The 16,389-nt window shown below is 36.4% G+C and overlaps 1 protein-coding gene across 1 annotated transcript in view; it reads left to right on the top strand.

The window, feature by feature from the left end:
• The window catches only part of SCG5 (secretogranin V), a 192,270-nt gene that overhangs the window by 78,299 nt on the left and 97,582 nt on the right, over positions 1–16,389 (top strand). Inside the window, exon 2 of the mRNA XM_074289197.1 lies at positions 11,156–11,247. The gene's annotated coding sequence lies outside the window, so the exon portion shown is untranslated. The remainder of the gene's footprint in view (positions 1–11,155; positions 11,248–16,389) is intronic.

The raw sequence follows: 16,389 nt of genomic DNA, 5'->3' as shown, positions 1-16,389 counted from the left end.
TCTGAGGTTTAATAATAAAAGTTCAAAACCTCTACCTCTCTCCTTAAGATCCTATATCACTCTCTACCAGCAGATAACTTCATCTACTTCATTGAGAAATTTTAGACTATCAATTGTAAGCTCCCATTTCCCCTACTTTATAACTCAAAAACCTCTGTATCTTTAATTACTTTTTCCTCCTTGCTCTAGTCTCCAAGAGCAGGTGCTGGATTAAAAAAAAGTGTCTCTACTGGAACTGTATCCCAAAGTGATCATCAAAAAGGGAAAAGGACCCACATGTGCAAAAAAAAAAAAAATGTTTGTAGCAGCCCTTTTTGTAGTGACAAGGAACTGGAAAGTGAGTGTTTTGCCTATCAGTTGGGGAATGGCTGAATAAGTTATGGTATATGAATGTGATGAAATATTATTGTTCTATAAAAAACAATCAGCAGGATGATTTCAGAAAGGCCTGGAAAGACTTACATGAACTGGTGTTAACTGAATAGAACCAAGAGAACATTGTAGACTGCAACAACAAGAGTATGTGATGATCAACTGTGATGGACTTGGTTCTTTTCAATAATGAGGTGATTCAGGGCAATGCCAATAGACTTGAGATTAAGAGAGCCACCTGCATCCAAAAAGAGGACTATAGGGACCAAATATGGACTACAACATAGTGTTTTCACCTTTTTTTTTTTGTTATTTGCTAGCTTTTTTTTCTTTCTCATTTTCCCTTTTTGATCTGATTTTTCTTGTGCAATATGAAAAATGTGGCAATAAGTTTAGAAGAATTGCACATGTTTACCTGTATGGGATTACTTACTGTCTAGGGAAGAGGGTAGAGGAGAAAAAAAGGAGAAATATTTGGAACACAAGGTTTTGCAAGGGTGAATGTTGAAAACTATCTTTGCATGTATATTGAAAATAAAAAGCTATTATTTTAAAAAAGAAAAAGGTACCCAAGAATTCTTAACTGTTAATTCGCTGCCCTTTCCTCAGTCTTTAATCCATTACTTTTCTTTGCATCTTTTGAAACTGTTATCTACTATTCAGAAAAACCTGGTTCTCAGCTCCTTCTTCTGAGACATTCCTGTAGTATAACCTTAGAAAGATCACTTAATTGTTCTAGGTAATTCTCTGTGACTTTAAGATTCAAAGCAGGCATAATTCTACTTTGTAGAGAGCATTTTCTTACATGGAAATCCCCTATACCAATGAAAAAATAAGTGCAATACCAATGAAAAATGTGTCCAGCATAAACTCCTAGAGAATAGACTATATCATTCTCTGTAGTTATATCTTCAGAACCTAACATAAAGCCAGGCACATTGCTGGTGCTTAATAAATGCTTGTGAATTGATTATTGAACATGCCCCAAATTAAATTGATCATCTTCCCAGCTCCCTCCTATTACTTTTTCTATTTAATAGTCATTTATACTTAGCAATCTATGCAAAAGATTTATGTAACTTTTGAGAGTACTATCCTAGGTCTTAAAGATGGACCAAATCTTTGTAATAATTTAATCTAACCCTTAATAATCTAATCTAAAGATGGCAGAAGTAAGGTGCAGAGGAGTTAAGTGACTTTCAGTAGGTTATGTAAATTACAATATCTGAATTGGGATTAAACTCAGGTTCTCTTATTCCAAATCTTACCTCTACTATACAATCTCACAAGCTAGATAGTATATAGATAGTACAATTAGTTTTATTTCCTTCCCTAAAAGACCAAGACAAGAATCCAGAACACAAAGATTTTTCTGCCCCCCCAAAAAATTGTTTTATCATTTTAAAAGACTGATTCTGAAAAGGACAGCTCAGATTGCAGAAATGTTTCTAAAGAAATTGCAGTTTGCCATCTAGTGGTGTTAACTAAAATACAAAATCAAAATCATTCCCAGTCCTCTACTCTTCCTCCATCACCACAGAAGTTGCCATTATACTATCTAAGGACTTTGTAATTTTAAAATTAAAAAAAATCAGCAACAACAGCAACAACAACATTTATGTGTAGGGAGGTCTCATGGAAGGGAGAAGAACGAGGACGCATCAGAATGAGGAAAAGGAGATGGCTTATTATAGAGGATCAACACCCTCAGTTTACAAATAAGAAAACCAAACCCAGAAAGGTCTGATGACCTCCCACAAGTCACAAAAGCAACAATAAGTGAAATAGATTTTGAACTCAAGTTCTCTGACTCCAGAGCCTGGGAACCTTCCACTAAACATGATGCTTCTTTGACTTACGTAGTTTGAATGAGGTTTGGAATTACAGGATATAGAACAAGGAGGAGGCTGAGTACCACAAGACTGAACACAGAGCAAGAAGGGCAGTCAGCAAAGAGAAAGGAAAACAAGTCAGCTTTTTTGAGGAGGTGATACAACACAAGAGCTAACTGACAAAAATGGGAAAAGGTGAGGTCCCTCTATAATGCCCTGTGGAAGGGAAGCTAACACTGAATTTTATAGGGAAATCAAGCAGGACCAGACACTCTGAGGAGGGAACAGAAATCTTGTATAAATTAGGAAAGTCAAACTCTTGGGACACATGCTGATTCATGAGAGGGAAATGCCTGGAAAATTGTTTGTTTAGTTGATATCTCCTTATGGCAGGTTGGTCACAACCATCACTAAAGACATTATTTTGATTGGGGATTTGATTTAAAGAATTTGATTTTTCTGAAGCTTGTTTTTCTGGATGGATGTTTATTGAGCTCCTTACACTCTTCATAGCTAATCAGGTGTCTTGGGGAAAAGGGGAGAGTTAAAACTAATAAACCCCCTTCTCAATAATTCATGAGAATCTATTTTAGAATCAAATTTATTCTCCCAGATTTTAAGTCTAACCCTTAAGAGTACTCTCAGTTTTCAGGCAGATCGTCCAAATCACAAATTAGCCAAAATGCCAGCCACATTGTTTTAGACACAGAAACTCAGCAGCTAGGAGACTTGGCCAAATCTTCTTTAATCCCTGTACTTTGTTTAGATTTGGAAATTTTCAAATTAGCCCATTCTCTTGCTTTATTTGATATATTTGCCTTGTTTCTCTTAATCTATTTCTTCTATTGTTTTGGTAATGAGTAATGAGCTGAGAATTCAAGCCATCCCCAGTCTTCAAAGTAAGAATGGATGATATCACTGTATGATTTCTCTGCAACAGAATGCTGATGCTCTGTTCTCTTTTGTTGTTTCCTTATTTCTGTCTTATCTGACTCATGATCCCATTTGGAATATTCTGGGTAAAAACACTAAGTAGATTTGCCATCTCCTTCTCCATCTCATTTTACAGATAAAGAAACTGAGGCAAACTGGGTAAAGTGATGACTTGCCCAAGGTCAGAGCGAATAAGTGAGGAAGGTGGGATTTTCATTCATCAAGATGAATCTTCTTCATTCTAAACTCATTGTTCTATGCATTTTACCATGTAACTGTCCTTTCTTTACTTAAGGAGTTAACTAAATGGTAGTGTAAGATAGAGAAGATGCTCTGGATTTGAAGCACGGTCATATAAACTAGCAATATTGTATATGCACATGTGTCTGTGTCTGTGTTGGGGGTGAGGGACAGACTGGAGAGGCTGAAGGAGGAAGTATTCTCACTAGAGACTCTCCAGTGTAGAGAAAACCACTCCTCCTGAAGTAAATCCATTTTACATCTGAACAACTCTTTTCCTTACATTAAATTGAAATCTGCTTTTCTACAACTCCTCCCCCCCATTGTTCCTAACTCTGATCTTTAGGAACAGATATAATCCCTCTTAATTTCTCTTCTATATAATTACACTCTAAATAATCAAGATTGTTTTGAAGTTTACGAAATCTTTTTTATTTCAAGCTCAAAATCCCCAGGTCTTTTAATTCTATCATAAGAATGTCTCCCATTCAGTCTGCATTTGTGCCTCTTAAGAGTTCCAATCATTGGTCAAATGAGAAAAACACTTAGCCCATAGTGAACATTATATATATATTTTTAATCTTCACTTTGGATATATAAAGGATATAAAACTTTAAAGAGGCTCATTAAGCCTTGTAAAGGATACTGAAGCTGGGAGTAGCTCATTTGCTTATGAAAACCACTGAGTAACCAATATAAACAATAAACTTGCCCAAGGACATACTTTCCCCTACCTACTCATCTTTGTAGTACTTCTAGAAAGCCATAGAATTTATAAACAAATAACCTGAGGGATCCTGAATCCCAGTGTTATTTTATATATGGTTCTTGGGTAAATAGGCATTACCTGTTTTGTTCCAGCCTATGGAGATGGAAGATTTTGGAAATGTTCCAGATAATCACCATATTTTAAGGTAAATTTTTTATCTGAGAGTCGGGGTGTAGGGTGTGGAATCTGATTTGTAGCCGGAAAATGTGGTGAAAAGTAGAATCTAAATCCTTAAGGGCATTTCTTAAATAGGACTGCCCTTCCTTTCTACTTCTCACTTTAGAGGATTAGAACTGGAGAAGCTGTAACCAGGGTAAGAATCATTACTCTTGTGCTCTCTATCTCTGTCTCTCTCCTTCTTTCCTTTTTCTTTTTCTTTCTTTCTCTCTCCTTACCTTCTTCCATTTATCCCTCTTTTCCTTCCCGTCCTTCCTTTCTTCTTTTTTTGGCCCCCTTAATAGTATTTTTAAATTATATATAAAGATAGTTTTCAACATTCACTTTTTAAAAAAAAAAATAGCTTTTTATTTACAAGATATATATGCATGGGTAATTTTTCAACATTAACCCTTGCAAAACCTTCTGTTCCAACTTTTCCCCTCCTTCTCCCCACTCCCTCCCCCAGATTGCAGGTAGACATGTTAAATATGTTAAAGTATCTGTTAAATATACTATATATATATATATATATATATATATATATATATATATATACACATATACATACAGTTATTTTGCTGTACAAGAAGAATCAGACTTTGAAATAATATAAAATTGATCTGAGAAGGAAATAAAAAATGCAAGCGAACAAAAACAGAGGGATTGGAAATGCTATGTAGTGGTTCCCACTCATTTCCCAGAGTTCTTTTGCTGGATGTAGTTAGTTCTATTCATTATTGAACAAATGGTTCATCTCATTGTTGAAGAGAGCCACGTCCATCAGAATTGATCATCATATAGTATTGTTCTTGAAGTATATAATGATCATTTCACTCAGCATCATTTCATATAAGTCTCTCCAGGCCTTTCTGAAATTCTCCTGTTGGTTATTTCTTGCAGAACAGTAATATTTCATAATATTCATATACTACAGTTTATTCAGCCATTCTCTAGGCATCCACTCAATTTCCATTTTCTGGCCACTACAAAGAGGGCTGTCACAAACATTTCTGCACAAACAGGTCCCTTTCCCCTCTTTAACATCTCTTTGGGATATAAGCCCAGTAGTTACACTGCTAAATCAAAGGATATACACAGTTTGATAACTTTTTGAGCATAGTTCCAAATCGCTCAATTCCACCAACAATGTATCAGTGCCCCAGTTTTCCCACATCCCCTCCAACATTCAGCATTATCTTTTCCTGTCATCCTAGCCAATCTGAGAGGCATGTAGTGGTATCTCAGATCAACATTCACTTTTATAATATTTTGAGTTCCAAATTTTTTACCTCCCTTCCTCTCTTCCTTCTCCTGACTGCAAGAAATCTGATATAGATTATAAATGTACAGTAATATTAATCATATTTCCACATTAGACATTTGTGAAAAAAGAATCAGAACAAAAGGTAAAAAGCCATGAGAAAAACAACAACAAGGTGGGAAAAAAGTGCCTTGATATGCATTCAGACTCCATAGTTTTTTCTCTGGATGTGCATAGCATTTTTCATCATGGTATTGCTGCGAAGAGCAAATCTGTCATAGCTGATCATCGCAAGATATTGCTGTTATTGTGTACAATGTTCTCCTGGTTCTGCTGCTTCATTCAGGATTCATGTAAGTCTTTCTGGGTTTTTCTGAAATCTACCTGCTCACCATTTCTTATAACAGAATAGTATTCCATTATATATACCACAGCTTGATCAGCCATTTCCCAATTGATGGGTATCTCCTTAATTTCAAATTCTTTGCCACTACAAAGAATGGCTATAAATAATTTTTATACATGTTGGTCCTTTCCTCTTTTTTATGATCTTTTGGGGATGCAAACCTAGTAGTGAAATTGATGGATCAAGGGGTATGTCACTGCTCTTTTTACAAGATCCAGCAGAGGGTTTGCAATTGAGGCTGAAATTAGAACTGGTGGAGACTATAGTTGTCCAATAAGGCTGAGTTGAGTAGGTCTAAGCAAGACCCCAGCTTGAATAGAAGCCCATTTCCTAACAAGATGTCTAAAAGCCTAGATCATCAATACTGAAACTATGTTATTGAAGCTTCTCAGACTAGACTCCAAAACAATAACTTCTTTCTCCCATCTTTTAACTCCATTCCCCCACCCTCCACCACTAGTGCTCTTTCCTAGAAACTCTAAGCCTTTCCCGAAGGCAAAGGGAAAGTTTGTTTACTTATCTTAAAAAAACAAAACAACAACAAAACCAACATTTGCCTTTATATTAGGAGCTAGCTCTGGCTCACTCTCCTAGATTCTGTTTGTTATTCATCTCACCCTTTAGTGAGTTCTAGTGAACCCAGATGAATTTTATGAGATGTCTCTTCTCCAATGCCATCCTAACTGGCTGTGTTCCACCTCCAACTTTAGGTATCAATTTCTAGTGTCCCAGTTCCATTTAACATCAATTAGGATTTTGGGGGGAGGGGGATTGTTGTTTGGTTTTTACAAAGACATGTTTGAAATTACAGCTTGAATATATAAATATGTAAACATTTACCCTAATACCTTCGGAGAATACCCCTCCTTATATCACCTGGGGTGGGGGGGGGCAAGGAGAGTATCCTCAGATTTGTCCAGTTCCTGCATTACAATGGCCCAATTAGTTTATATCCATATGTGACTTTACTTTATCTTCTTAAAGATATTTTTTGCTCCTAGGTTGCTTTGTTCCTAAAGGCATCAGTGCTGTAAGAGATCTAAAACCCAGCCTGGACCTTGATTTGTGGTTTGTTTTCCTAAGGGGCAAGCTAGGCAAATGAATGGATTAGGATGTTGGCCCAGGAATCAGTGACACCAGTTTTCATCTGGCCTTCGTACATTTGGTAGCTATGTGACTGAACAACTCATTTAACTTCTGTTTGCTTCAGTTCTCTCATTCTAAAAATGAAGGTAATAATACCTACCTTCCTTATACTAAACTGTCTTCATAGCAATTACACCCTTTATTCTCCCAGGCCTTTTTCCTATCCCTATACCAAATTCGAAGCCCTACCCACAACATGCCTTCTCCCTTTCCCCTATGGCATTCCTCCCACCAACTCTTTTCCACTCATACTTTTACTTTTTTTTTTTTTTTTTTAACATATTCTTATTTTCTTCATGGAGCTTTCACATGTTACTATTCCAAGCTACAGATGCTTTCCCCTCCACAGAACCCAAACACTCACTGTCCATACCATTCCTTTCACATAAGAGATATAGATAGTACACAGCATAAATTTCGTGATGAAAAAAGTCCTCATGTATAAAACAAAGATCCTACAATATGGAAGGTCTAAGACTCCTTTGATCTTTAAAATTCCATTAAATCTTATATTCTAAGTCTCTGTGTCATCTGTTTTGTCTTGGATTATTTACCTTTTCATGAATGTATATGAGGGGATGAAGAGTTATTGGGAAATGACTGATGTAAGAAAGGAAAAATAGGGTCAGTAAAATATTTAAATAAAAAATCAACACTTTTTAGGTTTATGTCTTTTATTTCCAACATAGTTATAAACAACTTACTAGAAAGTGAAAGTATTTACTAAGTACTTATATGTCAGACACTGCACTAAGTATTGGGGATGACAGTGCAAAAAACAAGACAGTTCTTATCCTCAAAGAACTTTTATTTGAACTAGGGAAGACAATAAGTAAAAGGGAACTAAAAATCTCTGAAGTTCTAGGAGGAGCACAGAGACAAAAACAACGGAAAAGTCCAGGCATAAATGAGATGAAGCATGACTGGGGTTCTTTCTAAAATGGTGGTCCCAAAAAAGGACAAAATGGGTGTGTTGTATTTCTCTGCTTCCCATATAGTACATAGCATACCACAGAACAAATATTCAGCAAATGTTTACTGAATGAACAGGTTGCCCTAATGACATCAGAAGCTCTTATATAAATGATAACATTTTCAGAAATTTAAAATAGATTCTTTCCTTAGTGTAGCTCTAGAAAGAGAAAAAAAATATATCAAATTAAATTGGGAAATGTTTTCACATCTTTGTATTCAGGGTCATTCCAGTGAAAAATGGAAATAATTTCACTTGTTATTTGACCTCACACCTGTTTCCTTATCCTGCTGATATCTTCTTTCCTGCCCTTTTGCTAGAGCTATTGCTCTAATTTTCTTCCCTCCTCTGCCAGAATATACCTTTGAATAGAGGGCACATGTCCTCCAGGAAGAATGTCAATGGGGGTCAAGTCAGCAATTTACAGGATAGATTAACCACAGGAATTGACCTGGCTCACAGAGACCAAGGGGTCTCTGGAATCTGGCTAATAGGTAAAAGTCAAGTACAAATCATTCCAGGTCATCTAACAGAATGGGCAGCTTCTATCACATATTCTAAGACTAATTATGAGCAGAGAGATTCTTGGTGCCAAAAGAGCATTGTTTGAATTATCTTTGCTACCCAATACTCTAATTGGGAAATTCAATTGATTGTGAACTTGGAATTCTATTTAGGTACAGTGATCCATTTCATAAATGTGGAATTCAGTGATGAAGTGGGAAGTGACAAAATCCTTTTTCTTCAACAAATAGAAAAGCTCATGCTCCTAGTCAGAAGTTCTTAACCTGGTATCCATGAACTTGCTTTTTTTCTTTTAAATATTTTGTTAACTTTATTTCAATGTAATTGATTACCTTTGTAACATACATATTTTATTTTCTGCATTTGAAAATTTTATACTGAGAAGGGGTCCAAGATTTCACTAGATCACTATCAAGCTAAGAACACTTGCTCTAGGTAGATTTTTTAGCCTAATTATTTGTCTAAATAATTCACAAAGTATAAGGACTATTATTTAATAGATTTGGAAATATTTTAACAATTTAAATGCCTTACATTTTATTTATTTTTAAAATATATTTTTTCTAACTTAGGCATATAATTATTATCTGGGACAAAATAGAGTCACTTGAGTCTCAGCAAGGAGAGCAAACACATTGGAGTGGGTTATTTATATGAACACTGCTAGTTTCCTTTCTTTTCTTTACAAACACATGGGCAACACACTCATATATGCATGAGAATTCTGCTGACAATTTTATTTCAGCCAGATATTTCTGGATTGGCAACTTCCTCAGTCTGACTCCACTGTTTTGTTCTGCTTTACAGAGGTCAGGTCCTCTAGAGTTTAGACTGAAGGAAGATAGGACAAATAGTACAACCAGGGACTTGGATAAAGGGCAATAAACTCTTCACCTACCCATTCCCAACCTTCTTTTCTCACCTTGAATTATTCTCCTTCTCCACTACTCTTCATTGAATCCTTAGCCAGAAGAAAATATACAGAAACATTTCTTCACTCAGATTCCCTACTAGGTACTTTCCAGAGAGAAAAAATTAAAAGCATAGATAGATCTCATCACAACACTTTTTCTTCTATTTACCCATAGACAACAATCTATCCTCCCATGAACCATGCACAGTACTTGGGGATCACAACCTCTCTCAAATATTTTCCCTAAAAACCTGAAGTTTGGGGCACAAGGTGATGAATTCTTTGGTCATGGTGAGCCAGGTATGAAACAGGCAAAAATACAAAGTAGTCCTCAGTAATATGTGATCTTCTTCCATTTTCATAATGATTGTGATCAAGCCTAAAAAAGGTTAAGCATCACATTATTTTGAGATCTGCAACTATTGATGCCAAAGAGACCAAAGCTGCTTAGTTCTATGAATACCTATAATATCTTTTAAAGACAACAATGTCTTCATCATAGGAGATTGGAATGCTAAAGCAGAAAATCAAAAGGTAACTGGAATAACAAGTTTGGCTCTGAAGTACAAAATGAAGTAGGGCAGAATCTAATAGAATTTTGTTGAGATAACCCACTGGTCCTAGAAAACAATTTTTTAAACAACCCAAAAGATGATTCTATATATGGACAACCCAGATTGATTATATATGTTGCAGCCAAAAACAGAAAACCTTTATTGTCAATTAAAACAAGACTAGGAGCTGACCGTGGCTTAGATCATGAGCTTCTATTTGAAGAATTCAGAAGGAATAAAAGATTTCTATTAGAAATTAAATAGAAGAAAATCAGGTCTCTGTAGATATGACTTAAATAATATCCCTTATAAATATGAAGTGAAGATGATAAATAGATTTAAAAGATTAGATCCAGTATAAAGAGTGCTTGAAAAACTATGGACAGAGGTTTCCAATACTATACAGTAGGCAGAAACAAAAAAATACTCCAAAGAGCAAAAAACCAGAATGTCAGTCTGGTAAGGCTTTACAGATAGCTAAGGGAAAAAGGAAAATGAAAGGAAAAGGATAAAGAGGAAGATATATTCAGCTGAATGCAGAATTCCAGAGAATAGCAAGTAGAGATAAGGTTTTCTTAAATAAGCAATGGAAAGAAATAGAAAAAAACAACAGAATGGAAAAGAGAAGAAAATCCAAGAAAATTAGAGATATCAAGGAAACATTTCATGCAAAAATGAACACGATAAAAGACAAAAATAGAAACAACATAAGTAGAAGAGAAGACTAGTAAGGATGATGAAATTCTGGTTGAGCTATTTAAAATACTAAAAGATAATTCTATTAAATTGATACACTCAATATGTCAGCATATTTGGAAAATGCAGCAGTGGCTATTGGATAGAGTCGGATTTGCTTCCCATTCCTAAAAAAGGGCAATGTCAATGAATGTTCAAATTATCAAATAATTGCACTCATTTATCAACATGGCTATGAAAGATTCTGTAAGCTAAGCTCAGAAAATATATGAACCAAGAATTGTCAGAAGTTCAGTCTGGTTTTCAAAGAGAGAAGGGAATTAGAGACTGAATTGCTAACATTCATTGGATTTTGGAGAAAGCAAGGGAATTCCAGAAACACAAACAAACAAACAAAACAAAAAATACCATCTACTTCTGCTTCATTGATTATACTAAAACCTTTGAGTGGGTGGCAGAATGTGGCAAGTCCTCAAAAAAGATGGAAGTCCCGGATCATCTTATTTGTTTCCTGAGGAACTTATAAGCAAGTCAAGAAGCAACAGTTATAGTTTAACATTTAACAACTGACTATTTTAAAATTGGGAAAGAAGTATGACAAGAGTATATATTGTCATGTGAAATACCAGGCTGGATGAATCAAAAACAAGAATTAAGATTGTTGGGGGAAAACATAACAATCAGCAATAAAGACAATACTACTTTGATGGCAGAAAGTGAAGAATTAAGAAGCCTCAGTAGAGGGATAGAATTCTGAAAAGGTATACTTAAGATACTGACTGCAGAGTGTGTGTAGTTAAGCACCTACTCAGTGTGATTGATGAGATAATGATTCTCTAGTTAAGCAGTTAGCACATACTTAATGTGATATGGTGATGAAATGGCTCTCCTGACAGTTGAATGCTCCATGTGCTGTAGTAATGTAGTGGTACTGAGGTATTCAAGAGCCACAGACACAGGAGAGTCTCATACACAGAGGAGACACAGAAGAGTCTCAGACATACACACAGAGAAGATTCAAGGACTCCATCTTTGATCAGTCTTGGTGGTCACATGATGAAAAGACAGGACTCATTGAAAAAGACCCTGATCTTGAGGAAAACTGAAGACAAAAAGAAGGGGATGGCAGAGCAGGAGATGGATAGACTGTCATGGAAGTAATAAACATGACTTTGGATAGATTGTGGAAGATAGTGGAGGACAAAAGGATCTGGAGTACTTTGGTACATGAGATAATGATGAATGGGACAGGACTGGATGATTCAACAACAAAGTTTTCAGATCAACATTACAAACATTAATCTCTTGGTTTTCTAAATGTGAGATCTTTGTCTAATGAGTCAATATACTAAAACAATTGACTAGCATTCATATTAACATTCTTATGAAAAAAAAAGCTAGATGGTTCACAGGTTGTTTGTTGTTGCTGTTTGTTAGTGGTGGTTTGTTTTTGTTTGTTTTTGGTGTCTCTCCTCTCCTCACCACCACCTCCCTGAGTACTGAGTAAGAGGAGTTAGCTAAGTTGATTTGATGGTATGTCCAAAGATAAGAAACAGGCAACTTGGTCACCTCACCTTGAATTACATATAATGAACTTTGTTAAACAGGACAGTACTTAAATGTAATGGAACCTTTTGCTAAATAAGTTAGAGCTTATATTCTATCATCTGTTGAGGAAGATGAACTAAAGATACTAAATGAAGGACTTGACAAGATCAACTAAGTCAGAAACTACATTGGTATGTGGTGGCTTGAATATGAAGGTGAGAACAGAATAGAATGGTGAAAATTACCTTAGAAAATATGGCTCAGAATTAAGAAATGTAAGAAGTCAAAGTTTAGTATATTCCTCAGAAGTTTTGCATCATATATATGTATATCCATATATTAGAAACACTTTCTTAGAGATTCATAGGATGTTATAAATAGCAAGCACCAAAATATATTACCAATGAAACACCTACTTTTTATAACAAAAAAAGACTAGTTACTAACAAGAATCATTCCAAAATCTACTATCTCTCTGAAGTCAAATTACTGACTGTTTAGGACCAAGGTCAAAAATCAACACCATAACAGAAGAAAAATAAAGAAAAAAGACAATTTTACAAAATTATAATAGCTCCAATATGATATTTTAAAAAACCATTGGCTTTGAAAATTGTGGAATGGATAAAAACATTACAGAATTACATGGCCTAAGAGTAATGAGTAAAATTAGTAGGTATCATGACTCAACAATAATCTCCTTAGTATCCCTGAGAAGTAAGTGGTCTTTTCTGTTTGAATAAATTCTTCCAGAGAGGGAAAACCATTCTATTTTCAGTTAGCTCTAACTATTAGGAAAGTTTTCTTTATATCAAATCTTTCTATTAAATCTTTCCTTAGTTCTATCCTCTGGAACTAAGCAAAGTAAATCTTAATCCTTTTTCTACATAGTAGCCCTTCAAATATTTGAAGCTAGCTATGAAAAACTATCAAGTTTTTTCCAGGCTACACATCGCTAGTTTCTTCTACAAGTTTTCATGCAGCATGATCTTGAAGTTCTTCTCCATTTTGTCGGGATGATACTCTTCAGATTAACATTGTGCTTCCTGAAACATGGAAACTAAAACTGAACACAATATTCCAGATATCATTTGATAAGTTAAGAAGACAGTAGAACTATCACTTCCCACATTCTAGACATGCCTCTGTTAACGCAGCAAAGCATAGAATTCTGGGGGATTGTTTTAAATTCATTTTGGAGTTCACTAATGTCTCCAATCTTTTTCACACAAATTTTAAATATTTAAACTTGATTTCTTGAGCTGAAATATAAGATTTTACATTTATTCCTATTAAATTTCATTCTAATGAATATAGCTTAGTGTTCTGTACTAAAAAGATCCTCCTGAAATCTGCCATCTAATATATTAGCTATCCTTAAAAATCAAGTGGCCTAGGGCACTGAAATTTAAAGAACATTGACATCACTTGTACTTTTTTTTTTTACAGCATGGAAATAGCTAAACACTACACCTGGATAACAATAATAATTATTAAAATAGGAAGCTGCCAGATGGTACAATTGTTCTCCTCAGGGCTGTAATACAAGCATATCCTTCCCAGACCTGAATCATTCCTGTTTTCCTGACTGGAAGGATATACTCTTTGAGGCAAAAAGGAGGTTAGGAGGAAGAGTTTGGGGGTAAAAATAATTGAATTCAGTTTTGGACATGGATAAGTTGAGTTTAAGATATCTATGGGATGTTCCGTATGAGATGTCTCTAATACTAGAGAGTTGGAGAGATTGAGACTGGAGGTCATTAGAGAGGTTGTGTTCAATAAATAGATTTTTTTGACTCATGAGCATAAAAATAATTGAATCCATGAAAATGATAAAATCGCCAAGCCAAATAGAAGGAAGAAGGTTTAGGACAGATCCCTATGGCACATTCATGATTAGTGGGTATGATCTGGATCTTCATCCAGCAAAGATGAAAAGGTGCATTTAAACAGGTAGTAGAAGAACCAGAAGAGAATATCCCAAAAACTCAGAAAGAAGATAATCACAAGTTTAAAAGGATGAATACTGAGAAGAGGCCATGTTGTTTCTCTTCAACAGTCTGAGGAAAAGGACTCATCTAATGTAGTGCCTGACATTTTGTAGGTATTAATTTTTTTTTTGAATAAATGAACATGATGTTCCATAGTTTATTGAAAGATTGTTGCAACAGTTCACACAGAAATGGATGAATTACGCATATTGCCCAGTAATGAAACTTAACTGAAGGGAGGTCACATTGAATTAACCCATCTTTTTTTGGTCTTAGGTGATGATACCTTCTTTAATACCTCCTTTACAGAGGACAAGCCTGTTAAACTGAATTCTACTCTGTCAAAGCTTACAAGAGATCTTAGAATCTAAAATGATGTAGTTCTATTGTTTCATTTTGCAGCTGGGCAATCTGAGGCCCAGAGAGGTTAAGTAATTGCCCGGGGCGTAGAAGTAGTCAATAGAACTACAGTTTGAGCGTGGTGACTTCAAATCATGTAGTCTTCCTATCATATTGATCAGGTATTAATCAACACCAGCAGCTCTCTGGGCAGGCAGAGGTAGCTGGACTACCTCCATATAATAATAGGAGGCTAGAGAAATTCTACCTAGTGACATTAAAGAGTAACGTGAGCTTAGTAGTGATCTCCCCCACTTCCAATGGACCTTCCCGTAGGGATGCAAAAAATTAGTTCTTCGGCTGGTTTAGGAGACTTGAATCCATCGTTCCCTGTTTCAGGAACCTATCGTTTGTACCGCAGATTCCTTTCAGTGATAAATCATACGTCTCTAGGCACAAAGTTTTTAAATCCCAACTTTCTTCCGACTCCTCTACTTCCCCTTTAAATAAGATTGACTCCAGCAGAGCAGTCAAAGGGGCATTGCCATTATTTTTCCTTCCAGTTCTTTGGGATATTTAAATCCTCCTGAAGAGGCCTTTAGCTTGCAGTTAGCTTGCTATGTGACTGAGCAAGTGTACCTGGTTTACCTGTTTCCTCCTTGGTAAAAAACGGGCTTTATAAGGAAATGGCAAACCATTCCGGTATCTTTGCCAATAAAAGGGGATCATCAGGAAGAGTTGAACATGATTGAGAAATAATTAAATACAGACTTAGAGGAATGGAAAAAATAAGACATTCCTGTCTGCTAGTTAAAGGCTTATCGGGAGTGGCTCCCAGAGTTGCTGAATACCACCAGCGAGTCTTCGTACTTTTTGGTACGCACATGTGCGCCCCTAAGTCTCTCTGACATTTGTCAGTCTTCCCCAACATCTAGTAATAAAACCTAAGCTCTGACTGGCGGCCGGGTCGGGCTATCACACTCCGCTTTCCTTGGAGAATACACTGAGCCCCACTTTACCCTGTCTCTCTGACATTTGTCAGTCTTCCCCAACATCTAGCAATAAAACCTAAGCTCTGACTGGCGGCCTGGTCGGGCTATCACACTCCGGTTTCCTTGGAGAATACACTGAGCCCCACTTTACCCTGTCTCTCTGACATTTGTCAGTCTTCCCCAACATCTAGTAATAAAACCTAAGCTCTGACTGGCGGCCTGGTCGGGCTATCACACTCCGCTTTCCTTGGAGAATACACTGAGCCCCACTTTACAGACGGAACACCCAGAGATTAATAAATGTGCTGGTGATTATACAGCCCAGTGTCAGAGGGAGGACTCAACTTCAGGTCCCTCCTAATTCCAATTCTAGATCCTCGGCAATGAAGGAAGTCTGAAGTGAGGAGCAGAGCCCAATGTACTCTACAAAGAGGCAGCGGGCGCCGGGCCCGCCGGTCAGAGCCCCAGGTAGGACTGCCCGCCCTCGGTGCTCCTCACAAGCACAGGACCACTGGCCCTTTAGTCTGGCCTCTCAGGCCTGGCCCTGCGTCAGAGACTTAATAAATGGTTTGAGTAGAATTAATTGCTGTTACGAGAGGAAGCAGGAAGAGACAGTCTCCAGCCTCGGCTCGCACATTCGGGCGTCAGGTTTCCTCAGGGAATAGCCGCCCCCAAAAGGAAAGCTACAAAGCACCTCTTCTGGCTTGCCGTAGAACCTGGCTCGGCCCTCCCCACTCTGG

Source organism: Sminthopsis crassicaudata, chromosome 2 (assembly GCF_048593235.1).
Source record: "Sminthopsis crassicaudata isolate SCR6 chromosome 2, ASM4859323v1, whole genome shotgun sequence".
Taxonomy (NCBI): Eukaryota; Metazoa; Chordata; class Mammalia; order Dasyuromorphia; family Dasyuridae; genus Sminthopsis; species Sminthopsis crassicaudata.
This window is presented reverse-complemented; position numbering and strand designations above follow the sequence as displayed.